This window comes from Physeter macrocephalus, chromosome 20 (assembly GCF_002837175.3).
Source record: "Physeter macrocephalus isolate SW-GA chromosome 20, ASM283717v5, whole genome shotgun sequence".
In the NCBI taxonomy this organism is placed as follows: domain Eukaryota; kingdom Metazoa; phylum Chordata; class Mammalia; order Artiodactyla; family Physeteridae; genus Physeter; species Physeter macrocephalus.
The window spans coordinates 5794970-5821348 of NC_041233.1; the positions used below are offsets into that span (position 1 = coordinate 5794970).

A 26379-nucleotide genomic window follows, 5' to 3' on the forward strand; every position below is an offset into this window, starting at 1 on the left:
GCAAGACGCGGGGCGGGGGCTGCCGATCAGACCACGCTGGTGGACCGTGGGTAGGTGAGGTTCTTCGGGGTCTGGGGAGCGCAGGGAGCCGTGCGTTCCTGGCTGGCTCGTGACCGGTGCACTCCTACGAGGCTCTCGGTCTGTTTGCCCTTTAGAAACTTCCCAGGTAGCCGGGCGTTGCCTGCTTCCTGGGGCTTTGAGCGAACCCAGCTGCGCCGGGTCCAGAGGAGGCGTTCGTGGGGGCGAGCGGTGTCCCGGGCCGGGGCCCGCGGCGGGCGAGCGGGAGTGGTAGCCCCGCACTGCACTTCACAGAAAACTCATACTGACTTGTCACTCTGCAAGAGGTGAAACTGGCACAGGCGACCCACGACTTGGTGTCAGGTTAGAGAAACAGCCTTGACCGTCCGAATCCTTTAACATTTGTGATGCAGGAGAAATAACGTTAAGTAGGTGGAGAACGTTTACAGGTTTTACATATTGCTCAGTACCAACCAGGGACTGTTCTAGGTTGTGGGTGAGAACAGACTTCTCTTTTGTCTGAAGTTAATATATCCATGGCCACTGTCATTTGATACTTGGCTCAACTGTTTTCATCTTTTTAGGGTTTTTTTTGTAAATAATTTTTTTTTTTATTTTGGCTGCGTTGGGTCTTTGTTGCTGCTCGCGGGCTTTCTCTAGTTGCGGCGAACGGGGCTACGCTTTGCGGTGCGCAGGCTTCTCATTGCGGTGGCTTCTCTTGTTGCGGAGCACGGGCTCTAGGCGCGCGGGCTTCAGTAGTTGCGGCACGTGGGCTCAGTAGTTGTGGCTCGCGGGCTCTAAGCGCAGGTTCAGTAGTTGTGGCGCACGGGTCTTAGTTGCTCCGCGGCATGTGGAATCTTCCCGCACCAGGGCTCGAACGCGTGTCCCCTGAATTGGTAGGCGGATTCTTAACCACTGCGCCACCAGGGAAGTCCCTTTTCGTATGCTTTTGTAACTAGCATATTGATGGGGAATTTTTTTTTTTTAAACCAAGCAGACAGTCTCTACCTTTTGACTGGCAGGCTGATTGTACTTATGTTCACTGTCATTACTGAGAAATTTGTTGAGGCCTGTAAAACCTTCGGCGTCATCCTTGACCCATTTCTTTCTCACCACACATGTAATCTATCAGCAGATCCAAGAACTCGGCCTTCAGAATCTATCCAGAGTCCCAAGCCCTTCTCAGCACCTTCCCTTATTCAAATTACAGCCGTCTCTCAGCTGGATTTCTGCAGTAGCCATTTAAATAGTCTGCTTTTTCTTTTTTCAGTCTTTCCATCGCACGTAGAGTGATTCTTTTTTTTTTTAAAAAATCGGATTATCTCTGTCCTCTCAAAAAATCCTCCACGGACTATCCATTTCTCTCAGATTAAAAGCCAGATTCTTTAGAGTGGCCGTCAAGGTTCTGTATGACCTGGCCCTTGCTTTCCCTCTGATCTCATCTCTGGCTACTCTCCCCCTTTGCTCTGCGTTGTTGCCTCGGGCACATCCTAACCTCAGGATGTTTACACTTGCAGTTCCTATGTCAAAATGTCCACATGGTTTAATCCCTTACCTCCCTCCTGTTTTTTTTTTTTTTTTTTGGAATATTACCTTCTCAGTGAGGTCTTCCCTGACATAGCCTTCCCTTACATTTCCGTTGTACTCGTTGCCCTTGTACTTATTACCATATGACGTGCCATGTGATTTCATTTTTCTGGTTCATTACTGTTTACCCCACTAGGATAGAAGCTTCATGAGAGCAGCTATTTTTCTGTGTTTTGTTTACAGATGTATCCCTAGTGCCTAAAACAAATTTGGCTTTTAGTGGGCTCTCCATAATATAATTGTTGAAAAAATGGATTTGGCCTTTTTTTTTTGCCATCTGATACTTTGTATTTTCTGTGCTTTTTCTTTCTCTTTTCTTGCCTTTTTTTTGAATTGAGGTTTTGTCTTGTTTTCTCTCTTCATTTTTTCCCTTCTACTTGTTTGGAAGATATGTTACTGTATATACGTTACTTCTGTTCTTATAGTGGTTAACCTTTTAATTTATCTAATCAGAATCTTAACCTTGCAGAACAATATTGTCTTTAACTGTAAGCTACTGATTTTAACAGGCTTCCTGGATCATCTCAGTACTTATTTTCATAAGATGTGAACGTTCAACAATAAAACTAGTAGTTGTTACTATTTTCTGGTGGTTTTGATTTTTTTCCTTTTTGGTTTATTAAAGTAAATTTCTCATACAGCTTAATAGAATATTTACTGTATACTTAGCATTCCAGAGTTTATTTTTTAAAAAGTATATGATACTTTCCCTACCTTAGCATTTTGCTGGGAAATGTGCAGAAGAGTCCATTAGAAAATAATATGATAGACATTATTAAATGTGAAATGAATATTGCCCAGAAAATAGGTAGAGGCTACCAGAAAAGAGGGAATTTAACAGTTTGCTGGTTATTAGGAGCAGCTGGAATGAATTTGTGGAGGAGTGATTTGGGAAGATTTGGTGGTATTTGAGTGTATAGAGAAAAGGCACTGATTGGTTCATTAATTTTTATTATTTCTGTTTCATATAGTTGTATCATAAAAATTCTGGGTTTGGTGTGGATTTCAGTCATTGGTGTTTGAGAGAGAAGACATGTCTACAGCCTCTTCAGAGAGCCTAAGGCTTTCTGGAGGAGCTGCTTAAAATGATGAGACAATTCAGTGTGTGAGGGCCAAGGAACTACTGTGAGGATGTAGCAGAACTTGGACACAGGCTTTGACATTAGCTATGACGTGCATGGAGGACAGGAGGACACTGTGCTAAGTAAGCCGGTCACCAAAGAGAAATACTGTGTGCTTCCACTTCTGTGGGATATTTGGAGCAGTCAGGTTAATAGAAATGGAAGGTGGGGTCTGGGAGAGGAGGCTATGGGGAGTTGTTTCATGGGTAGAGACTGTCAGTTTTGCAAGATGGAAAAGTTTTGGTGATTGCACAACAGTGTGAATGTATCTAATGCCACTGAACTGTACACTTAAAAATGGTTAAGGTGATAAATTTTATGGAATGTGTATTTTATGACAATTAAATTTCTTTTTAAAAAGGACAGCAGGTGGGATTCTTTAAAATTGGGCTATTAAATACTCAGAAGTTGTTACATTTTAGGTGGTCATTTAAAAGCAGATGACATGTTTTGCCCTTACATTTTCACTTTCTTTAGTCTCCCATCCTGAACCTCCAAAACGTCAGTGAAACCCTCTTACATTTCCCTACCTGGAAAGCTTGTTCTCTTAATTTCTGCTGCTCATTTCTGTCAGCTTAACCAGGCAATGGTTTCCACATGGAGTCCTCCTCACTCTTAACCCACCTATTTCTTCTTCATCACTGAATTTGATCCTTACATTACTAATTTTAGGTCTTAATTGTGTGCTGTTAGTTATCTCTTCTAATTAAACTCTAATTTCCTTATAAGTGCATGTCTTCTACTTGGTTATGTTCTTCATGACAGAGAAAGGTTAACGAATGTCAGGATTCACTGCTTGTAAGTTCCTGAGCCAGGATTACTGCCTACAGTTCCTAATCTAAGTGAAGCCTGTTTCCCGTTGATGTTGAGTTTTCTCCTTGATAGGTGTCAGTCTGTGAATGATAATTCAGACCTCATGCCAATTATTTTGGTACAATTTAGAACAAATATCAGGAAAGATTAAGCAAAATACATTTAGAAAGATAACAGAATACATGTTGGAAAACTTTTTTTTTGAATTTTATTCTACTTTTTTATACAGCAGGTTCTTATTACCCATGTTATACATATTAGTGTATATATGTCAATCCCAATCTCCCAATTCATCCCACCCCCCTTTCCCCCTTTGGTGTCCATATGTTTGTTCTCTACAACTGTGTCTCTATTTCTTCCCTGCAAACCAGTTCATCTGTACCGTTATCCAGGTTCCACATATATGCGTTAATATACGATATTTGTTTTTCTCTTTCTGACTTACTTCATTCAGTATGACAGTCTCTGTATCCATCCACGTTTCTACAAATGACCCAATTTCATTCCTTTTATGGCTGAGTAATATTCCATTGTATATATGTACCACATCTTTTTATCTATTCGTCTGTTGATAGGCATTTAGGTTGCTTCCATGACCTGGCTATTGTAAATAGTGCTGCAATGAACATTGGGGTGCATGTGTCTCTTTGAATTATGGTTTTCTCTGGGTATATGCCCAGTAGTGGATTGCTGGGTCATATGATAATTTTATTTGTAGTTTTTTAAGGAACCTCCATACTGTTCTCTATAGTGGCTGTATCAGTTTACATTCACACCAACAGTGCAAGAGGTTCCCTTTTCTCCACACCCTCTCCAGCATTTGTTGTTTGTAGATTTTCTGATGATGCCCACTCTAACTGCTGTGAGGTGATACCTCACTGTAGTTTTGATTTGCATTTCTCTAATAATTAGTGATGTTGAGCAGCTTTTCATGTGCCTGTTGGCCATCTGTATGTCTTCTTTGGAGAAATGTGTATTTAGGTCTTCTGCCCATTTTTGGATTGGGTTGTTTGTTTTTTTCATATTGAGCTGCATGGGCTGTTTATATATTTTGGAGATTAATCCTTTGTCCTTTGATTCGTTTACAAATATTTTCTCCCATTCTAAGGGTTATCTTTTCGTCTTGTTTGTAGTTGCCTTTGCTTTACAAAAGCTTATTGAATAGACTGTCTTTTCTCCATTGTATATCCTTGCCTCCTTTGTCATAGATTAGTTGACCATAGGAGCGTGGGTTTATCTCTGGGCTTTCTATCCTGTTCCATTGATCTGTATTTCTGTTTTTGTGAGAGTACTATATTGTCTTGATGACTGTAGCTTTGTAGTATAGTCTGAAGTCATGGAGTCTGATTCCTCCAGCTCCGTTTTTATCCTTCAAGACTGCTTTGCCTATTCGGGGTCTTTTGTGTCTCCATACAAATTTTAAGACTTTTTGTTCTAGTTTTGTAAAAAATGCCATTGGTAATATGATACGGATTGCAGTGAATCTGTAGATTACTTTGGGTAGTATACTCATTTTCACAGTATTGATTCTTCCAATCCAAGAACATGGTATATCTCTCCATCTGTTTCTATCATCTTTAATTTCTTTCAGCAGTGTCTTATAGTTTTCTGCATACAGGTCTTTTGTCTCCTTACGTAGGTTTATTCCTAGGTATTTTATTCTTTTTGTTGCAGTGATAAATGGGAGTGTTTCCTTAACTTCTCTATCAGATTTTTCATCATTAGTGTATAGGAATGCAAGCGATTTCTGTGCATTAGTTTTGTATCCTGCTACTTTACCAAATTCATTGATTAGCTCTAGTAGTTTTCTGGTGGCATATTATTTAGGATTCTCTATGTATAGTATCATGTTATCTGCAAACAGTGACAGTTTAACTTCTTCTTTTCCAATTTATATTCCTTTGATTTCTTTTTCTTCTCTGACTGCCATGGCTAGGATTTCCAAAACTATGTTGAATAATAGTGGTGAGAGTGGACATCCTTGTCTCGTTCCTGATCCTAGAGGAAGTGCTTTCAGTTTTTCACCATTGAGAATGATGTTTGCTTTGGGTTTGTCGTATATGGCCTTTATTATGTTGAGGTAGGTTCCCTCTATGCCCACCTTCTAGAGAGTTTTTATCATAAATGGGTGTTGATTTTTGTCAAAAGGTTTTTCTGCATCTATTGAGACCATCTCTGGTCATATGGTTTTTCTCCTTCAATTTGTTAATATGGTGTATCACATTGATTTGTGTATATTGAAAAATCCTCTTGTTGTTGGTCTGTTCATATTTTCTATTTCTTCCTGGTTCAGTAATGGAAGTTTAGTCCCTTTCTTCCAGGTTGTCCATTTTATTGGCATAGAGTTGCTTGTAGTAGTCTCTTAGGATGCTTTGTATTTCTGCGGTGTGTGTTGTAGCTTCTCCTTTTTCATTTCTAATTTTATTGATTTGAGTCCTCTCCCTCTTTTTCTTGATGAGTCTGGCTAATGGTTTATCAATTTTGTTTATCTTCTCAAAGAACCAGCTTTTAGTTTTATTGATCTTTACTGTTGTTTTCTTTGTTTCCATTTCATTTATTTCTGCTCTGATCTTTATGATTTCTTTCCTTCTGCTGACTTTGGGTTTTGTTTGTTCTTTTTTCTCTAGGTCCTTTAGGTGTAAGGTTCAATTGTTTATTTGAGATTTTTCTTGTTTCTTGACGTAGGCTTGTATTGCTATAAACTTCCCTCTTAGAACTGCTTTTGCAGCATCCCATAGGTTTTGGGTCGTCGTGTTTTCACTATTTGTCTCTGGGTATTTTTTAATTTCCTCTTTGATTTCTTCAGATCTCTTTAGTAATGTATTGTTTAGCCTCCATGTGTTTGTATCTTTTACATTTTTTTCCCCTGTACTTGAATTTTAATCACATAGCGTTGTGGTCAAAAAAGTTGCTTGATATGATTTCAACTTTCTTAAATTTACTGAGGTCTGATTTGTGATCCAGAATGTGATCTCTCCTGGAGAATGTTGCATGCGCACTTGAGAAGAAAGTGTAATCTGCTGTTTTTAGATGGAATGTCCTATAAATATCAATTAAATCTGTCTGGTCTGTTGTGTCATTTAAAGCTTATGTTTCCTTATTAATATTCTGTTTGGGTGATCTGTCCATTGGTGTGAGGTGTTAAAGTCCCCCACTATTATTGTGTTACTGTCAATTTCTTCTTTTATAGCTGTTCGCAGTTGCCTTCTGTATTGAGGTGCTCCTATATTGGGTGCATATATATTTATAATTGTTATATCTTCTTGGATTGATCCCTTGATCATTATGTAGTGTCCTTCCTTGTCTCTTGTAACATTCTTTATTTTAAAGTCTACTTTATCTTATATGAGAATTACTATTCCAGCTTTCTTTTGATTTCCATTTGCATAGAGTATCTTTTTCCATACCCTCACTTTCAGTCTGTATGTGCCCCTAGGTCTGAAGTGGGTCTCTTGTAGACAGCATATATACGAGTTAATTATCGATATGTATGTTCCTATTACCATTTTCTTAATTGTTTTGGGTTTGTGTTTGTAGGTTCTTTTCTTCTCGTGTGTTTCCGACTTAGAGAAGTTACTTTAGCATTTGTTGTAGAGCTGGTTTGGTGGTGCTGAATTCTCTTAGCTTTTGCTTGTCTGTAAAGCTGGAAAACTTTTTTCTAAAATTAATTCACAAAATGCCAGTGTTTTCACCTTTTCTGTTGTGCGTCAAACATCTTTTTTGATCCCTTGGATTCCTTGGTGGCTACACAAAATAGGAAACATGGTAACTGAATCTGTACCTACTGTTGGTTTAGGCTCACTGGGTTTAAACTTCCCCATGTCAGCTACCATTATTATCTTTTTTTAATTTAATTTTTTATTTTTTATTGTTGATTTACAATGTTGTATTAGCTTCAGGTGTACAGCAAAGTGATTCAGTTATACATGTACATATATCTATTCTTTTTCAGATTCTTTTCCCATATAGCTGTTACAGAATATTGAGTAGTGTTCCCTGTGCTATAGAGTAAGTTGTTGTTGACTATCTATTTTATATATAGTAATGTGTATATGTTAATTCCAGTCTCCCAATTTATCCCTCCCCCTGCCTTCCCCTCTGGTAACCATAAATTTGTTTATAGAGTCTGTAAGTCTGTTTCTGTTTTGTAAATAAGTTCATTTGTATCTTTTTTTTTTTTTTTTTTTAGATTGCACATGTAAGTGATATCATGTGATATTTGTCTTTCTCTGTCTGACTTCACTTAGTATGGGGATATCTAGGTCCATCCATGTTGCTGCAAATGGCATTATTTCATTTTTTTAATGACTGAGTAATATTCCATTGTCTTTATGTACCATATCCTCTTTATCCGTTCCTCTTTCGATGGATATTTAGATCGCGTCCATGTCTCGGCTGTTGTAAATAGTACTGCAGTGAACACTGGGGTGCGTATATCGTTTCGAATTATGGTTTTCTCCGGGTATATGCCCAGGAGTGGGATTGCTGGATCATATGATACCTCTGTTTTTAGTTTATTAAGGAACCTCCATCCTGTTCTCTATAGTGGCTGTACCAATTTACATTCCCACTAACAGTGTAGGGGGATTCCCTTCTCTTCACACCCTGTCCAACATTTACTGTTTTGTAGACTTTTTGATGACGGCCATTCTGATTGCTGTGAGGTGGTAACCTCATTGTAGTTTTGATTTGCATTTCTCTAATAATTAGAGATGTTGAGCATCTTTTCATGTGCTTTTTGGCCATCTGTATGTCTTCTTTGGAGAAATGTCTATTTAGATCTTCTGCCCAGTTTTTGACTGGGTTGTTCCCTTTTTTTGATACTGAGCTGCATGAGCTGTTCATATGTTTTGGAGATCAATCCCTTGTCGGTTGCTTTGTTCGCAAATATTTTCTCCCATTCTGTGGGTTGTCTTTTCGTTTTGTTTATGCTTTCCTTTGTTGTGCAAAAGGTTATAAGTTTCATTAGGTCCTGTTTGTTTATTTTTGTTTTTATTTCCATTATTCTAGGAGGTGGATCCAAAAAGATACTTCTGTGATTTATGTTTTAGTTTATAGTGTATGTTATAGTATATGTTATAGTTTATGTTATAGTTTATAGTGTCCAGTCTTACATTTAGGTCTCTAACCCATTTTAAGTTTATTTTTGTGTATGGTGTTAGGGAGTGTTCTAATTTCATTCTTTTACACGTAGCTGGACAGTTTTCCCAGCACCACTTATTGAATAGACTGTCTTTTCTCCATTGTATATCCTTGCCTCCTTTGTCATATTGTCATAATAGATTAATTGACCGTAGGTTTGTGGGTTTATTTCTGGGCTTTCTATGCTGTTCTGTTCTATATTTCTGTCTTTGTGCCAGTACCATACTGTTTTGATTACTGTAGCTTTGTAACATAGTCTGAAGTCAGGGAACCTGATTCTTCCAGCTCCATTTTTCTTTCTCAGGATTGCTTTGGCTATTCGGAGTCTTTTGTGTTTCCATATGAATATCAAAATTTTTTGTTCTAGTTCTGTGAAAGGTGCCATTGGTAATTTGATAGGAATTGCATTGAATCTGTAGATTCCCTTGGGTAGTGTAGTCATTTTGACAATATTGATTCTTCCAATCCAAGAACATGGTATTTTTTTTTTCTGTTTGTGTCATCTTTAATTTCTCCCCCCTGCCCGCCCCCCCCGTCATCTTCAGTTTCTTTCATCACCATCTTGTAGTTTTTAGAGTACAGGTCTTTTGCCTCCTCAGGTAGGCTTATTCCTAGGTATTTTATTCTTTTTGATGCGATGGTGAATTGGGTTGTTTCCTTAATTTCTGTTTCTCATCTTTCGTTGTTATTGTGTAGAAATACAACAGATTTCTGTGTATTAAGTGAATTTCTTTTTTTGGGGGGGGGCCGTGGTGTGCATCCTGCAGAATCTTAGCTTCCCTGACCAGGGATTGAACCCGTGCCCTCAGCAGTGGAAGTGCGGGATCTTAACCACTGGAGCACCAGGGAAGTCCCTTTGTGTATTAATTTTGTATCCTGCAACTTTACCAAATTCACTGATGAGCTCTAGTAGTTTTCTGGTAGCATCTTTAGGATTTTCTATATATAGTATCATATCATCTGCAAAGAGTGACCGTTTTACTTCTCTTTTCCAATTTGGATTCCTTTTATTTCTTTTTCTTCTCTGATTGCCATGGCTAGGACTTTGAAAACTATGTTGACTAAAAGTGGAGAGAATGGGTATCCTTGTCTTGTTCCTAATCTTAGAGGAAATGCTTTCAGTTTTTCACCATTGAGAATGATGTTTGCTGTGGGTTTGTTGTATATGGCCTTTATTATGTTGAAGTAGTTTCCCTCTGTGCTCACTTTCTGTAGAGTTTTCTTCATAAATAGGTGTTGAATTTTGTCAAAAAGTTTTTCTGCATCTATTTAGACTGTCGTATGTTTTTTATTCTTCAATTTGTTAATGTGGTGTATTATCCTGATTGATTTGCAGATACTGAAATATCCTTGCATCCCTGGGATAAATCCCACTTGATCATGGTGTATGATCCTTTTAATGAATTGTTGGGTTCAGTCTGCCAGTATTTTGTTGAGGATTTTTGCATCTACGTTCATCAGTGATGTTGGCCTCTAATTTTCTTTTTTTGTGGTATTTTTGTCTGGTTTTGGTATCAGGGTAGTGGTGGCCTCATAGAATGAGTTTGGAAGTATTCCTTCCTCTGCAGTTTTTTGAAAGAATTTCAGAAGATAGGTGTTAACTCTTCTCTAAATGTTTGATAGAATTTGCCTGTGAAGCCATCTGGCCCGGGACTTTTGTTTGTTGGAAGTTTTTAAATCACAGTTTCAATTTCAGTACTTGTGATAGGTCTGTTTATATTTTCTGTTTTTTACTGGTTCAGTCTTGGAAGATTGTACCTTCCTAAGAATTTGTCCATTTCTTTTTAGTTGTCCGTTTTATTGGCATCAAGTTGCTTGTAGTAGTCTGACATGATCCTTTGTATTTCTGTGGTGTCAGCTGTTATTTCTCCATTTTCATTTCTAATTTTATTGATTTGAGCCCTCTCTCTTTTTTTCCTGATGAGTCTGGCTAAAGGGTCTCAATTTTGTTTAACTTTTCAAAGAACTAGCTTTTAGTGTCATTTATCTTTTCTATTGTTTTCCTTATCCCTATTTCATTTATTTCTGCTCGGATCTTTAGGGTTTCTTTCCTTCTACTAATTTTAGGTTTTGTTTCTTCTTTCTCTAGTTCCTTTAGGTGTATCCCATAGGTTTTGGATCATTGGGGTTTTGTTTTCATTTGTCTCTAGGTATTTTTTGATTTCCTCTTTGATATCTTCAGTGATCCATTGGTTGTTTAGTAGCATATTGTTTAGCTTCAGTGTGTTTGTGTGTTTTACAGTTGTTTTTTTTTTCTTGTAGTTGATTTCTAATCTCATAGCATTGTGGTTGGAAAAGATGCTTGATATGATTTCAGTTTTCTTAAATTTACCGAGGCTTGCGTTGTGGCCCAGCATGTGATCAATCCTGGAGAATGTTCCGTGTGCACTTGAATGTGTATTCTGTTGCTTTGGGATGGAATGCTCTATAAATATCATTTAAGTCCATCTGGTCAGGTGTGTCATTTAAGACCTGTGTTTCCTTATTGATTTTCTGTCTGGGTGATCTGTCCATTGATGTAAGTGGGGTGTTAAAGTCCCTGACTATTATTGTGTTATGGTTGATTTCTCCTTTTATGGCTGTTAGCATTTGCCTTATGTATTGAGGTGCTCCTGTGTTGGGTGCATATATACTTATAATTGTTATATTTTGTTTTTGGATTGACCCATTGATCATTATGTAGTGTCCTTCTTTGTCTCTTGTAATAGTCTTTATTTTAAAGTTTATTTTGTCTTATACGAGTATTGCTACTCCAGCTTTCTTTTTATTTCCATTTGCATGGAAAATCTTTTTGCATCTCCTCACTTTGTTTGTATGTGTCCCGAGGTCTGAAGTGGGTGTCTTGTAGACAGCATTTATAAGGGTCTTGTGTTTGTATTCATTCAGCCTCTCTTTGTCTTTTGGTTGGAGCATTTAATCTGTTTTCGTTTTCGTTGATTATTGATATGTATACTCTTATTGCCGTTTTGCTTTTTGTTTTGGATTTGTTTTTGTAGGTCTTTTTTTTTCTCTTCCTCTTGTCTTCTCTTGTCATTTGATGACTAACTTTAGAGTTATGTTTGGATTCCTTTTTCTTAATCTTTTTTTTTTTTTAATTTTGGCAGTGGCTTTATTTTATTTTATTTATTTTTTTGCCTGTGCCACGCAGCATGTGGGATCTTAGTTCCCGGACCAGGGATCGAACCCACACCCCCTGAAGTGGATCACAGAGTCTTAACCACTGGACCATCAGGGAAGTCCTCCTTTTTCTTCTTTGTGTGTATTTATTGTAAAGTTTCAGATTGTGGTTACCATGAGTTTTTTTTGTTTTGGTTTTGGTTTTCTTTGGCCACACCGCATGGCTTGTGGGATCTTAGTTCCCTGACCAGGGATCAAACCTGGGCCCTCTGCAGTGGAAGCGCATAGTACTAACCACTGGACCACCAGTGAATTCCCACTATGGGATTTTGATATAGCAGTCTATACATATACAAGATTGTTTTAAGTTGTGGGTTTCTTAATTTCAAATGTGTTTCCAGTATTCTGCATTTGTACTCCTCTCTTCTCACTGTTGCTGGTTTTGATATCATGTTTGTGTGTGGATGATTTCCTACCTTTTCTGTAGGTTTGCTTTTACCGGTGAACTTTCCTGTTTGTAATTTTCTTGTTTCTGCTTGTGGCATTTTGTTTTCCTTCTGGAGAAGTTCCTTTAGCATTGGTTGTAAAGCTGATTTGGTTGTGCTGAATTCTCTAGCTTTTGCTTGTCTGTAAAGCTTTTGATTTCTCTGTCAAACCTGAACAAGAGCCTTGCTGGGTAGAGTATTCTTGGTTGTAGGTTTTTCTCTTTTATCACTTTAAATATATTGTGCAACTCCCTTCTGGCATGCAGAGTTTCTGCTGAAAAATCAGCTGATAACCTTGTTTAGTAGCATATTGTTTAGCTTCAGTGTGTTTGTGTGTTTTACAGTTGTTTTTTTTTTCTTGTAGTTGATTTCTAATCTCATAGCATTGTGGTTGGAAAAGATGCTTGATATGATTTCAGTTTTCTTAAATTTACCGAGGCTTGCGTTGTGGCCCAGCATGTGATCAATCCTGGAGAATGTTCCGTGTGCACTTGAATGTGTATTCTGTTGCTTTGGGATGGAATGCTCTATAAATATCATTTAAGTCCATCTGGTCAGGTGTGTCATTTAAGACCTGTGTTTCCTTATTGATTTTCTGTCTGGGTGATCTGTCCATTGATGTAAGTGGGGTGTTAAAGTCCCTGACTATTATTGTGTTACTGTCGATTTCCCCTTTTATGGCTGTTAGCAGTTGCCTTATGTATTGAGGTGCTCCTGTGTTGGGTGCATATATACTTATAATTGTTATATTTTGTTTTTGGATTGACCCATTGATCATTATGTAGTGTCCTTCTTTGTCTCTTGTAATAGTCTTTATTTTAAAGTTTATTTTGTCTTATACGAGTATTGCTACTCCAGCTTTCTTTTTATTTCCATTTGCATGGAAAATCTTTTTGCATCTCCTCACTTTGTTTGTATGTGTCCCGAGGTCTGAAGTGGGTGTCTTGTAGACAGCATTTATAAGGGTCTTGTGTTTGTATTCATTCAGCCTCTCTTTGTCTTTTGGTTGGAGCATTTAATCTGTTTTCGTTTTCGTTGATTATTGATATGTATACTCTTATTGCCGTTTTGCTTTTTGTTTTGGATTTGTTTTTGTAGGTCTTTTTTTTTCTCTTCCTCTTGTCTTCTCTTGTCATTTGATGACTAACTTTAGAGTTATGTTTGGATTCCTTTTTCTTAATCTTTTTTTTTTTTTAATTTTGGCAGTGGCTTTATTTTATTTTATTTATTTTTTTGCCTGTGCCACGCAGCATGTGGGATCTTAGTTCCCGGACCAGGGATCGAACCCACACCCCCTGAAGTGGATCACAGAGTCTTAACCACTGGACCATCAGGGAAGTCCTCCTTTTTCTTCTTTGTGTGTATTTATTGTAAAGTTTCAGATTGTGGTTACCATGAGTTTTTTTTGTTTTGGTTTTGGTTTTCTTTGGCCACACCGCATGGCTTGTGGGATCTTAGTTCCCTGACCAGGGATCAAACCTGGGCCCTCTGCAGTGGAAGCGCATAGTACTAACCACTGGACCACCAGTGAATTCCCACTATGGGATTTTGATATAGCAGTCTATACATATACAAGATTGTTTTAAGTTGTGGGTTTCTTAATTTCAAATGTGTTTCCAGTATTCTGCATTTGTACTCCTCTCTTCTCACTGTTGCTGGTTTTGATATCATGTTTGTGTGTGGATGATTTCCTACCTTTTCTGTAGGTTTGCTTTTACCGGTGAACTTTCCTGTTTGTAATTTTCTTGTTTCTGCTTGTGGCATTTTGTTTTCCTTCTGGAGAAGTTCCTTTAGCATTGGTTGTAAAGCTGATTTGGTTGTGCTGAATTCTCTAGCTTTTGCTTGTCTGTAAAGCTTTTGATTTCTCTGTCAAACCTGAACAAGAGCCTTGCTGGGTAGAGTATTCTTGGTTGTAGGTTTTTCTCTTTTATCACTTTAAATATATTGTGCAACTCCCTTCTGGCATGCAGAGTTTCTGCTGAAAAATCAGCTGATAACCTTACAGGGATTCCCCTATATGTTATTTGTTGGTTTTCCCTTGTTGCTTTTAATATTTTCTCTTTGTCTTTAATTTTTGTTAACTTGATTAATACGTGTCTCAGTGTGTGCCTCCTTGGGTTACTCCTGTATTAGACTCTTCACGTTTCCTGGACTTGAGTGAATGTTTCCTTTCCCACATTAGGGAATTTTTCAGCTATTACCTTTTCAAATATTTTCTCAGGCCCTTTCTGTCTCTCTTCTCCTCTTGGGACTCCTATGATGCGAATGTTGGTGCATTTAATGTTGTCCCAGAGGTCTCTTAGACTGTCCTCATTTCTTTTCATTCTTTTTCCTTTTCTTTTTTAAAAAAATATTTGTTTATTTATTTGGCTGCACTCCCTGACTATTATTGTGTTATGGTTGATTTCTCCTTTTATGGCTGTTAGCATTTGCCTTATGTATTGAGGTGCTCCTGTGTTGGGTGCATATATACTTATAATTGTTATATTTTGTTTTTGGATTGACCCATTGATCATTATGTAGTGTCCTTCTTTGTCTCTTGTAATAGTCTTTATTTTAAAGTTTATTTTGTCTTATACGAGTATTGCTACTCCAGCTTTCTTTTTATTTCCATTTGCATGGAAAATCTTTTTGCATCTCCTCACTTTGTTTGTATGTGTCCCGAGGTCTGAAGTGGGTGTCTTGTAGACAGCATTTATAAGGGTCTTGTGTTTGTATTCATTCAGCCTCTCTTTGTCTTTTGGTTGGAGCATTTAATCTGTTTTCGTTTTCGTTGATTATTGATATGTATACTCTTATTGCCGTTTTGCTTTTTGTTTTGGATTTGTTTTTGTAGGTCTTTTTTTTTCTCTTCCTCTTGTCTTCTCTTGTCATTTGATGACTAACTTTAGAGTTATGTTTGGATTCCTTTTTCTTAATCTTTTTTTTTTTTTAATTTTGGCAGTGGCTTTATTTTATTTTATTTATTTTTTTGCCTGTGCCACGCAGCATGTGGGATCTTAGTTCCCGGACCAGGGATCGAACCCACACCCCCTGAAGTGGATCACAGAGTCTTAACCACTGGACCATCAGGGAAGTCCTCCTTTTTCTTCTTTGTGTGTATTTATTGTAAAGTTTCAGATTGTGGTTACCATGAGTTTTTTTTGTTTTGGTTTTGGTTTTCTTTGGCCACACCGCATGGCTTGTGGGATCTTAGTTCCCTGACCAGGGATCAAACCTGGGCCCTCTGCAGTGGAAGCGCATAGTACTAACCACTGGACCACCAGTGAATTCCCACTATGGGATTTTGATATAGCAGTCTATACATATACAAGATTGTTTTAAGTTGTGGGTTTCTTAATTTCAAATGTGTTTCCAGTATTCTGCATTTGTACTCCTCTCTTCTCACTGTTGCTGGTTTTGATATCATGTTTGTGTGTGGATGATTTCCTACCTTTTCTGTAGGTTTGCTTTTACCGGTGAACTTTCCTGTTTGTAATTTTCTTGTTTCTGCTTGTGGCATTTTGTTTTCCTTCTGGAGAAGTTCCTTTAGCATTGGTTGTAAAGCTGATTTGGTTGTGCTGAATTCTCTAGCTTTTGCTTGTCTGTAAAGCTTTTGATTTCTCTGTCAAACCTGAACAAGAGCCTTGCTGGGTAGAGTATTCTTGGTTGTAGGTTTTTCTCTTTTATCACTTTAAATATATTGTGCAACTCCCTTCTGGCATGCAGAGTTTCTGCTGAAAAATCAGCTGATAACCTTACAGGGATTCCCCTATATGTTATTTGTTGGTTTTCCCTTGTTGCTTTTAATATTTTCTCTTTGTCTTTAATTTTTGTTAACTTGATTAATACGTGTCTCAGTGTGTGCCTCCTTGGGTTACTCCTGTATTAGACTCTTCACGTTTCCTGGACTTGAGTGAATGTTTCCTTTCCCACATTAGGGAATTTTTCAGCTATTACCTTTTCAAATATTTTCTCAGGCCCTTTCTGTCTCTCTTCTCCTCTTGGGACTCCTATGATGCGAATGTTGGTGCATTTAATGTTGTCCCAGAGGTCTCTTAGACTGTCCTCATTTCTTTTCATTCTTTTTCCTTTTCTTTTTTAAAAAAATATTTGTTTATTTATTTGGCTGCACTGGGTCATAGTTGCAGCATGTGGGTTCTTAGTTGCAGCACGTGGGATCTTTGTTGTGGCATGAGGGATCTTTTTAGTCGTGGCATGTGGAGTGTTTTTTTTTTTTTTTCAGTTGCAGCACGTGGGATCTTCATTGCTGCATGTGGGGTCTTTAGTTGTGGCATGCCAGCTCTTTGTTGCAGCATGCAGGATCTAGTTCCCTGGCCAGGGATTGAACCTGGGCCCCCTGCATTGGGAGCATGGAGTCTTAACCACTCGTACGAGTATTGCTACTCCAGCTTTCTTTTTATTTCCATTTGCATGGAAAATCTTTTTGCATCTCCTCACTTTGTTTGTATGTGTCCCGAGGTCTGAAGTGGGTGTCTTGTAGACAGCATTTATAAGGGTCTTGTGTTTGTATTCATTCAGCCTCTCTTTGTCTTTTGGTTGGAGCATTTAATCTGTTTTCGTTTTCGTTGATTATTGATATGTATACTCTTATTGCCGTTTTGCTTTTTGTTTTGGATTTGTTTTTGTAGGTCTTTTTTTTTCTCTTCCTCTTGTCTTCTCTTGTCATTTGATGACTAACTTTAGAGTTATGTTTGGATTCCTTTTTCTTAATCTTTTTTTTTTTTTAATTTTGGCAGTGGCTTTATTTTATTTTATTTATTTTTTTGCCTGTGCCACGCAGCATGTGGGATCTTAGTTCCCGGACCAGGGATCGAACCCACACCCCCTGAAGTGGATCACAGAGTCTTAACCACTGGACCATCAGGGAAGTCCTCCTTTTTCTTCTTTGTGTGTATTTATTGTAAAGTTTCAGATTGTGGTTACCATGAGTTTTTTTTGTTTTGGTTTTGGTTTTCTTTGGCCACACCGCATGGCTTGTGGGATCTTAGTTCCCTGACCAGGGATCAAACCTGGGCCCTCTGCAGTGGAAGCGCATAGTACTAACCACTGGACCACCAGTGAATTCCCACTATGGGATTTTGATATAGCAGTCTATACATATACAAGATTGTTTTAAGTTGTGGGTTTCTTAATTTCAAATGTGTTTCCAGTATTCTGCATTTGTACTCCTCTCTTCTCACTGTTGCTGGTTTTGATATCATGTTTGTGTGTGGATGATTTCCTACCTTTTCTGTAGGTTTGCTTTTACCGGTGAACTTTCCTGTTTGTAATTTTCTTGTTTCTGCTTGTGGCATTTTGTTTTCCTTCTGGAGAAGTTCCTTTAGCATTGGTTGTAAAGCTGATTTGGTTGTGCTGAATTCTCTAGCTTTTGCTTGTCTGTAAAGCTTTTGATTTCTCTGTCAAACCTGAACAAGAGCCTTGCTGGGTAGAGTATTCTTGGTTGTAGGTTTTTCTCTTTTATCACTTTAAATATATTGTGCAACTCCCTTCTGGCATGCAGAGTTTCTGCTGAAAAATCAGCTGATAACCTTACAGGGATTCCCCTATATGTTATTTGTTGGTTTTCCCTTGTTGCTTTTAATATTTTCTCTTTGTCTTTAATTTTTGTTAACTTGATTAATACGTGTCTCAGTGTGTGCCTCCTTGGGTTACTCCTGTATTAGACTCTTCACGTTTCCTGGACTTGAGTGAATGTTTCCTTTCCCACATTAGGGAATTTTTCAGCTATTACCTTTTCAAATATTTTCTCAGGCCCTTTCTGTCTCTCTTCTCCTCTTGGGACTCCTATGATGCGAATGTTGGTGCATTTAATGTTGTCCCAGAGGTCTCTTAGACTGTCCTCATTTCTTTTCATTCTTTTTCCTTTTCTTTTTTAAAAAAATATTTGTTTATTTATTTGGCTGCACTGGGTCATAGTTGCAGCATGTGGGTTCTTAGTTGCAGCACGTGGGATCTTTGTTGTGGCATGAGGGATCTTTTTAGTCGTGGCATGTGGAGTGTTTTTTTTTTTTTTTCAGTTGCAGCACGTGGGATCTTCATTGCTGCATGTGGGGTCTTTAGTTGTGGCATGCCAGCTCTTTGTTGCAGCATGCAGGATCTAGTTCCCTGGCCAGGGATTGAACCTGGGCCCCCTGCATTGGGAGCATGGAGTCTTAACCACTCGACCGCCAAGGGAGTCCCTCATTCTTTTTTCTTTATTCTGTTCCATGGCAGTGATTTCCAGCAATCTGTCTTCCAGGTCACTTACTTGTTCTTCTGTCTATTTTTTTCTGCTATTGATTCCCTCTGGTGTATTTTTCATTTCAGTTATTTTACTGTTCATCTCTGTTTGTTCTTTAAAGTTTTTAGCTCTTTATTAAACATTTCTTGTATCCTCTCAAGTCTGTGCCCCCAGTCTTTTTCCGAGATCTTGGATCATCTTTACTATCAGTACTCTGAATTCTTTTTCACTTAGGTTGCCTTTCTCCTCTTCACTTAGTTGTTCTTCTGGGGTTTTATCTTGTTCCTTCATCTGGAACATGTTTCTCTGCTCTCTCATTTTGTCTGTCTTTCTGTGTTTGTTGTCTCTGTTCCTCAGGCTGCAGGATCATAATTCTTCTTGGTTCTGGTGTCTGCCTCCTTGTGGGTGAAGTTGGTCCAGGGGCTTGTGCAGGCTTCATGGTGGGAGGGACTTGTGCTTGCCCAGTGGTGGGTGGAGCTGGGTCTTGTCCCTGCGGTGGGTAGGGCCATCTCAAGTGGTGTGTTTATAGGCGGCTGTTGGCTCAGGTCAACTTTAGGCAGCCTGTCGGCTGATGTGTGGGGCTATGTTCCCACCTTGTTGGTTGTTTGTCCGGAGGTTTCCCAACCCTGGAGCCTGCAGACTTATGGGTGGGGCCAGGTGTCAGGGCGAAAATGGTGACCACTGGGAGAGCTCATGCTGGCTGGTGAGTATTCCCTGGGCATCAGTGGCCGGTGCCCTTGCCTCCACAGTGAACCACAGCTGCCCTCGCCTCCCCAGGAGACCCTGCAAGACCCAGAGGTAGGTCTGGCCTAAGCTTCTTTGGAGTCACTGCTTTGCCCTGGGTCCCAGTGCATGTGAAAACTTGTATGTGCCTTACAAGAGTGGAATCTCTGTTTCCCCCAGTCCTGCGGAGCTCCTGCACTAAAGCCCCTCCGGCCTTCAAAGCGAAATGCTCTGGGGTCTCCTCCTCTTGATGCCTGACCCCCAGGCTAGAGAGCCTGACATGGGGTTCAGAACTCTCACTCCTGTGGGAGAACCTCTGTGATATATTATTTTCCAGTCTGTGGGTCGCCCACCTGGCAGGTATGAGATTTTGATTATATTTTGAAAGTGCCCCTCCTACTGTCTCGTTGTGGCGGCTTCTTTGTATTTGGGTGTAGAATATCTTTTTTGTTAGGTTCAAGTCTTTTTTTGTCAATGGTTGTTCAGCAGTTAGTTGTCATTTTGGTGTTTTCGTGAGACAAGGTGGGCTCGGGTTCTTTTACTCTGCCATCTTGTTTTCAGCCTCAGCTTCTGTTATTTTGAACTTGTATTTCTTTTGATTTGTGGAATTTTTTCCTTTATTTAAATACAGAATCTGACCACTTATACGAGGTACTTAGAATAGTCAAATTCGTAGATTCAGAAAGTACATTGGTAGATGCCAGAGGCAGGGGCGGGGAGGGGAAATGGGGAGTTAGCGTTTAATGGTGATAGAGTTTCAGTTTAGGAAGGTGAAGAATTCGGGATATGGATGATGATGAGAGTTGCACAACAGTGTGAATGTACTTAGTGCCACTGAATTGTACAGTTAAATATGGTTAAAGTAGTACGTTTTATGTTATGTGACTTTTACCACAATAAAACAACATAAAAAAATGTGGAGTCTGAGTTATGATCTTAAATGACTAACATGTTTACTATATGTTGAACAATTCTATGCATAGTAACTCATTTAATTCCTACAACAGCCCTGTGGTCTTAATATTATCTACATTTTGCATATGGGGAAACGTAGACACAGGTTAAGTTGTCCAGTCTCCCATAGCTAGCATGTAGTTGGAGAGGTAGAATTTCTCTCCAGACCACTGGCTGCATATAATGTCCATATAACATTAAATAGGAACAAATATGACCTAAATTCTTACTTATTTTTCATAATTCTTTCAGTTGCAAGAGAAAGAATCCCAGGTCAAACTGATGTAAACAAAAGAAGGAATTTCATGGTTTATTAACTGGGCTAATGAAAGGCTTTAGGCATAGCTGGGTCAACTCTGCTTTTCTATTTGGCCTTGACAAGTTTTTTCTGAAAATAAAAAACACACATATTGGCAAAGGTGTTCCTCAGCTATTCTAGGTTTAAGTAGTTTTTGTTTTTTTGTTTTTTTTTTGTGGTATGCGGGCCTCCCTCTGCCGTGGCCTCTCCCTTTGCAGAGCACAGGCTCCGGACGTGCAGGCCCAGCGGCCATGGCTCACGGGCCCAGCCGCTCCGCGGCATGTGGGATCCTCCCAGACTGGGGCGCGAACCCGGTTCCCCTGCATCGGCAGGCGGACGCGCAACCACTGCGCCACCAGGGAAGCCCCTAAGTAGTTCTTTTGTTTTAAGATTTTGGGAAAGAGAAAGACCTCTCTTCAAGGGTCCATGTTGTTGACCTAAAACAAGTAGACTGCCTGTTATCTCTCCAGCAAAGATGGGTTTATTTGGGATCAGCAGAGAATTGCAGTTCAGGTTTGCAGCCATGGTGGGCCATGTGCAAGTCTCCACATGGCAAGGGAAGGAGAAGGCTTTTATAGAGAGAAAAGGAAGTTGGGAGGGCTAAGTAAACAAAGTGTCCATGGTTTTCCATTGGCTGTGGACTTTCAGAAAAAGGAGTCTTTCCTCCTATTGGGCTCTGCTAGGGTTGCAGGGCATGAGAGCTCCCCCTTTCTGGTCTCCTGACTGTTTAACTGAGGTTTCTGTTTATTAATTTTTTTCATTGTCATTTCCTGAAAGATTGGCTCTGTTTGGGTTAGGATCGTCACACATGGACCACTTGCTGTATGCAAGGAAACGGGGTTGAAGAGTCATCACATTGGCCATCTTGGGTCACGTGTCTACTCCTGTAGTGGGGGAATGGTAGCCCACTAGACAGAGAAAGTGCACTTCCCAAAAGGGGACGATGCTGGGCTGAAAGGCGCAGAAAATAGGGAGAACCATTTTGGTAGCATAGGGGCAACTCTTGCTTTGTTTACTTGCCTTTCCCAAGTTAAGATTCTTCCACTCTTAAAAGATAACACAGTTGGGCTTCCCTGGTGGCACAGCGATGCAGGGGACACGGGTTCGTGCCCCGGTCCGGGAAGATCCCACATGCCGCAGAGCGGCTAGGCCTGTGAGCCATGGCCGCTGAGCCTGCGCGTCCGGAGCCTGTGCTCCGCAGCAAGAGACGCCACAACAGTGAGAGGCCCGCGTACCGCAAAACAAAACAAAACAAAACAACACATGTGCTCCGCAGCAAGAGACGCCACAACAGTGCGTGGCCCGCGTACCGCAACACAACACAAAACAAAACAACACAGTAGGGGCTTCCCTGGTGGCACAGTGGTTAAGAATCTGCCTGCCAATGCAGGGGACATGGGTTCGAGCCCTGGTCCTGGAAGATCCCACATGCTGCGGAGCAGCTAAGCCCGTGCGCCACAACTACTGAGCCTGCACTCTAGAGCCCAGGAGCCACAACTACTGAAGCCCGCGCACCTAGAGCCCATGCTCCGCAACAAGAGAAGCCACTGCAATGAGAAGCCCATGCACTGTAACGAAGAGTAGCCCCCGCTCACTGCAACTAGAGAAAGCCTACGTGCAGCAACGAAGACCCAACGCAGCCAGAAATAAAAGTCAAGTAAATAAATTTATGAAAAGAAAATAATCTTACCTTTAAAATATATTATATATTATATATATTATATTATATATATTATATTAGAGAAATTATTAAAATTTTGAATAAATATTGTGCAGTTAAGATAAGGAACATGAAAGTACTTTGTACAGTGCTGTAATTTATTTTCAATCATATGCTTTGTTATTGATGCTGGAGACTCACCACTAAATTCCTCTCATGTCCTCCAGTTTTCTTAATTGATTCTTTATTTAGAATAGAGACCTCTTAGCAGTCTAATGAAGGCTGTGAATTCCTTAGAGTGTTTTCAAATACAGAAAAACAGGATTTCAAATGAAATCATTTACGTGGAATAAAGTTAATAAAATACTTTTAAAATTGTAATATAATAATATGTGTTTCTTTTCTTTTTTTTTTTTTTTTTTTTTTTTTTTGGCCACACTGCATGGCATACAGGATCTTAGTTCCCCAACCAGGGAATGAACCCATGCCCCTGCAGTGGAAGCACGGAGTCTTAACCATTGGACTACCAGGGAATTCCCCCTTTTTTTTTTTTTTAAATGGTGTGTGTTTCTTTATTAATATGTTAAATAAGTCTAGTGGCAGGTCTAATAAATATTGTAATTTTGAAGTGGTGATGAATGTCACATTTTGAGATCTCTATATTGGCTGTAGTGTTACATAAATACTTGTGATCACCGGTGCTGCTAATCCACCTGATTTTTTTTTTCTTATTTTTATAATTTAGGAAATGCTAAATTTCAGTTAGAAGTTAGTGAAAAATCTTCAGTTTGGAGATACCTTGAGAGTCTATGGACCTCAGGTAGAGAACACCTTGCTTAGGCTCTGTATGGGTAATCAGCCTAGCACTCCAACTTCCTGGTTCCACTTTGCTCTTATTAGTTGCATCCGATCCCCAGTCTCATGACTTGTATTATGTTTCCTTGACCAGCCTTCGTAGAGACAGGCTTTGGGTTTCTGAGAATCATCCACCTGGACTGTCTATTATTGTGCTCTCCCCACTTTTGGCGAGAGTCATCTATGCTTTCTTGAATCCATTGAAGCCAGATAATTAACCTTGACCCCCCTCCAGTCTGAATTTCTGGTGGTTGTGACTTAACCACTGAGATATATTCCCTCCCACATTTTATTCCTAATAAACATGTATAGAAACTCAGATCCTGACCTCTCTTCTCCTTTCTTGTCTTCCCAGATAATGATCAGCTTCATTCTGCCTCTCAGAGGCACTGGGAAAAATAGTTTTCAATAAGAATCAAGAAAACTTGATTGAGAAGAATGGATGCTAACATTTTATGGAGAGAGAAAAAGTTGCCCATGAAACATTGAATTAGATGCTGTTGGGAAGAGAGAGTGTGATAGATAAACAAAGCCCTGGAAGAAATAGCCCCAAATTTTTACTTAGGAAGAGATACTGTGGCAAAAGCACAGTGACTGAACTTGTGATTTCAGTGGTCCTTGCTAGGAAGATATATGCAGTACTGTGAATATCACTAAAATTTGCTGGGATAGGCTCATTATTTGAATGGAAATATATGTCTTTGTTCAAAACAATCCAGTATAAGATTTGTGAGAATGATAGTGGATATCAGGAATTTACATATACTTGTTTGGAGCCAAGAGTTTTGGCATTAGAGTGGAAAACATGAATGACAAAAGGAGAAAGAAGTAGAAGACATCTATGGATCATGCTGTAGATCATTTGGTAAGAAGGAGAATAAGGTTGTTGCTCCCCTAATACAGATTATAAAAGTGGCACAGGGCTTCCCTGAAGGCGCAGTGGTTGAGAGTCTGCCTGCCGATGCAGTGGACATGGGTTCGTGCCCCGGTCTGGGAAGATCCCATATGCCGCGGAGCGGTTGGGCCAGTGAGCCATGGCCGCTGAGCCTGTGCGTCCGGAGCCTGTGCTCCGCAACGGGAGAGGCAACAACAATGAGAGGCCCGGGTACCGCAAACAAACAAACAAACAAAAAAGTGGCACAGAACTGTAATATTAACAGCCAAGGAGTTATTTGCTTGGACATATTGAAAGATAATTGGAGTCCAGCACTAGCTGTTTCTGAAGTCCTTTCTATCTGCTCACTTCTTACAGACTGTAATCCTGCCGACCCCTTGGTGGGAAGTATTGCCTCTCCGTATGTGACCAACAGAGCAGAACATGACAGAATGGCCAGAGAGTGGGCCAAGAGATATACTACATAAATTGGATTTTCACAACTCTTTTTAAAAAAAATATTTATTTATTTATTTAGGCTGTGCTGAGTCTTGCGGCACGTAGGATCTTTGTTGCGGCCTGTGGGATCTTTAGTTGCATCATGCGGACTCTTAGTTGCAACATGCAGGATCTTTTAGTTGCAGCATGCGGACTTCATAGTTGTGGCATGTGAACTTTCAGTTGCGGCATGCATGCAGGATGTAGTTCCCTGACCAGGGTTTGAACTGGGGCCCCCTGCATCGGGAGCATGGAGTCTTACCCACTGGACCACGAGGGAAGTCCCGATTTTCACAACTCTACGTTATTTGTCTGTCACAGAGCTGCTTATGATTTTGAAGGGGTAGGGGAGGGTGGGAGTTGGTAAAGAGTAGGGTATTTCTATAACAGATACTATTCAGTGTTATTTCCTAAGATTTTGTTGTAACTTAAGGTATCTTGCTACAGTAGATAGAATTGGTAATAACAACTGTTAAAACTATCATTAGTTCTGCAATATTAGCTGAAATGCAGTACAGAGAAGAATAGACATTTGGGTTCAGTTTCTTGTCTGTAAATTTAAAACAGCTTAATTTTGTATAGGTTACCCACATGGCCTTTTACGTAAAGTCTTTCCAAGACTACACAGTTTTTTGTTTTAAAAAATTGGAACTTGTTTTCCCTTCTTGGAAGGGAACATTGATATTTAACAGCTTTTTTTTGGCCAGCTCCGTGCGACATGTGGGAATCTTAGTTCCCTGACCAGGAATCGATCCTGTGCCCCCTGCAGTAGAAGCGCAGAGTATTAACCACCAGACCGCCAGGGAAGTCCCACTACTTAACCGCTTTTAGAGACTCTCATCTCAGATATTAAAATGGACACGTGGCTATAAGACACCATATAGGAAATGAGTATTTATGTATTTTATTTTATATGCAAATCTACTTTATTGTGAAAAGATAGAAGTTTGAATCAGGACTTGTGAAAACCTGTAGTAAAATACCTTAAGCTGTTAACTGTAAGGCGTGGAATAGGAGTTGCTCACTGGATTGGTTCTGTGTGGTGGACTACTTAAGTCTGCATTTGTTACTGTGCTAATAAACAAATATTAAAACAAACAAAAAAGTGGCACAAAAATAAGATAGAGTTGTGATCAAAGATTTCAACTATCTTAAGTTCTGCTAGAGGCCCATTCCTTTCCAGGAACAAGATCTGATTATTTTTTTCCTGACCAGTTAAATTCCTTGGATGAAACAAAATGAGAGGAAAGATTACTTTGGTTTGAAATCTCATTAACAAGGAGGAAGAAACAGGTGAAGTAGAAGATCCTGAAATATTGTGGGAAAAGAAACTACTATTTTTTTTAAATTAATTAATTTATGTTTGGCTGTGTTGGATCTTCGTTGCTGCACGCGGGCTTTCTCTAGTTGGCGGCAAGTGGGGGCTGCTCTTCGTTGCAGGCACATGCTTCTCATTGCGGTGGCTTCTTTTGTTTCAGAGCATGGGCTCTAGGCATGCGGGCTTCAGTAGTTGTGGCACAGGGGATCAGTAGTTGTGGCTCACGGACCGCAGAGCGCAGGCTCAGTAGTTGTCATGCACAGGCTTAGTTGCTCCGCGGCATGTGGGATCTTCCTGGCCCAGGGCTTGAACCTGGTCCCCTGCATTGGCAGGTGGATTCTTAACCACTGTGCCACCAGGGAATCCCGAAACTCTAGTATTTTTGAGAGTCTCCCTAAACAATTAAAATGTTGAATATAATCAAACTGCTTCCTTGGGTATCAGGAAAGTATATTTTGAAAAATGGAGAATTACCATACTTTTAAGATTCAGTGTCCCAGTTAAAGCTGAATCGAAGTTATATGAAACCTAAAATTTGGGGGATTAAATTTCAAATTATTTTTTAAATTGTAGTAAAATACAGATAATATAAAATTTACCATCTTTTTTGTTTGTTTTTTGTTTTGGTTGCTCTGGGTCTTAGTTGTGGCATGCATGTGGGATCTAGTTCCCTGAGCAGGGATGGAACCTGGG

At 39.5% G+C, this 26379-nt stretch overlaps 1 protein-coding gene across 2 annotated transcripts in view; it reads left to right on the plus strand.

Moving 5' to 3' along the window:
- The window catches only part of TBCE (tubulin folding cofactor E), a 121433-nt gene continuing 95054 nt past the window's right edge, over window positions 1–26379 (plus strand). Inside the window, exon 1 of one of the 2 annotated variants that reach the window (XM_024115741.3) lies at window positions 1–50. The gene's annotated coding sequence lies outside the window, so the exon portion shown is untranslated. Of the gene's footprint in view, window positions 51–151; window positions 382–26379 lie in introns of those variants that run through there. The other variant, XM_024115740.3, reaches the window with a different exon arrangement.